The sequence below is a fragment of the Nestor notabilis genome, unplaced genomic scaffold (genome assembly GCF_000696875.1).
Source record: "Nestor notabilis isolate BGI_N333 unplaced genomic scaffold, ASM69687v1 scaffold23104, whole genome shotgun sequence".
Lineage (NCBI taxonomy): Eukaryota > Metazoa > Chordata > Aves > Psittaciformes > Psittacidae > Nestor > Nestor notabilis.
Window position 1 is genome coordinate 1 of NW_009924638.1, and position 1,610 is coordinate 1,610.

Consider the following 1,610-nt stretch of genomic DNA (forward strand, 5'->3'; position numbering starts at 1 on the left):
GGTGCAGCCGCGGGTTCGGGGAGCTGGGGAACGCTTCGCGTTTACAGCGTGTGGAAACGCTGCAGTTGTTCCTTTGGCATTTTCCTTTTTGGTTAATTCCTTTTGGTGTTCGGTGTGCTCCATCCCTGGCGGTGCTCAAGGCCGGGTTGGACACAGGGGCTTGGAGCAACCTGCTCCAGTGGAAGGTGTCCCTGCCCGTGGCAGGGGCTTGGAACTGGGTGATCTTAAGCATCTTTAACAGCCCAAACCATTCTGCACCAGCCTTGCTGCTCCCATGAGGAGCCGCTGTCTATCAGCAATGCTTTCTCCATAGGTTGTCATTTGTAAGCTGTCACGGAGCCACCGAGTGTTTCTGGGGCTGTTAATTGGGAGTGACCTTCACTGTGCGAGCTGTCAAAACAAAAACGAAGTAACTGGAGAACTTTAAGGCGCTTTTTCAAGCCCACATGAAGTCCCTCCTTGGTGTTTATGCAACACATAACACGTCTGCCTGTGCGTGCTTACGCAGGGATTAACTGTGACAAGAATGAAACCTGTTTGAAGTGTTTCATTCGAACTCCAGTCCTCCCCCAATCTCTGGTAGCATAATTCAAAGGGGATGGTGTTATATTGCCTGTGTGGCTGATGTTTCTCAATCTGCTGCCTCAGTAGGATAAACCCCATAATATGACTTGGCTTTTCAATGACTTGCCATTTACTCAAAATTAGTTTGACTGAATCCATTTCTTCCCCTTCCAAAAGCTGTTCCTGGGATCAACATATCTCACTGCAGATTCTTAAGCTGTTGCCACTGTCCCTGTACCAGGTAACTTGCTTTATATTTCATTAAAAATGCCCTGAAAAATCCTTTCCTATTTCTTCAGGTCTCTCACTGTTAACTGCATTAGGCAAAAAGTGATATTAATTAAATGTCTATTTATATATATGTGTGCGTGTAAAAATGTGCTTTAAATGGTTCTATAACCTTGTGGTGGGTTGACCCTGGCTGGGTGCCACCAAAGCCACTCAATCACTCCCTTCCTCAACTGGACAGGGGAGAGAAAAGCCATCAAAAGGCTCATGGGTTGAGATAAGGGCAGGGAGAGATCAGTCACCGATTGCTGTCACAGGCAAAACAGATGTGACGTGGGGAGGTTGGTTTAATTTATTACCAATCAATCAGAGTAGGATAATGAGCAATAAAACCAAATCTTAGAAACACCTTCCTCCCAGCCCTCCCTTCTTCCAGGTTTAAGTTCACTCCCGAATTCTCTACCTCATCCCCCCCAGCAGTGTGAGCAGTGGGGGTTACAGTCACTTCATCACACATTGTCTCTCTTGCTCCTTCCTCCTCCTCCTGGGAAGACTCCTTGCTCCAGCATGGGGTCCCTCCCACGGGAGACAGTCCTCCACAAGCATCCCCAACATGAGTCCTTCCCACGGGCTGCGGTTCTTCATGAGGTGCTCCCGCGTGGGTCCCATTCGCTTCAGGAACAGAAGCTCCACCGTGGGTCCCCCGTGGGGTCACAAGTCCTTCAGCAAACCTGCTCCAGCGTGGGCTCCATGGAGCCACAGCTCCTGCCAGGAGCCTGCTCCTGCACAGGCTTCCCACAGGGGCACCGCCTCCTTCC

At 49.9% G+C, this 1,610-nt stretch overlaps 1 protein-coding gene across 1 annotated transcript in view; it reads left to right on the top strand.

Annotated features, from left to right (window-relative positions):
* The first annotated feature begins 739 nt into the window (after positions 1-739).
* The window catches only part of PRKAR1A (protein kinase, cAMP-dependent, regulatory, type I, alpha), a 15,053-nt gene continuing 14,182 nt past the window's right edge, over positions 740-1,610 (top strand). Inside the window, exon 1 of the mRNA XM_010012700.1 lies at positions 740-805. The gene's annotated coding sequence lies outside the window, so the exon portion shown is untranslated. The remainder of the gene's footprint in view (positions 806-1,610) is intronic.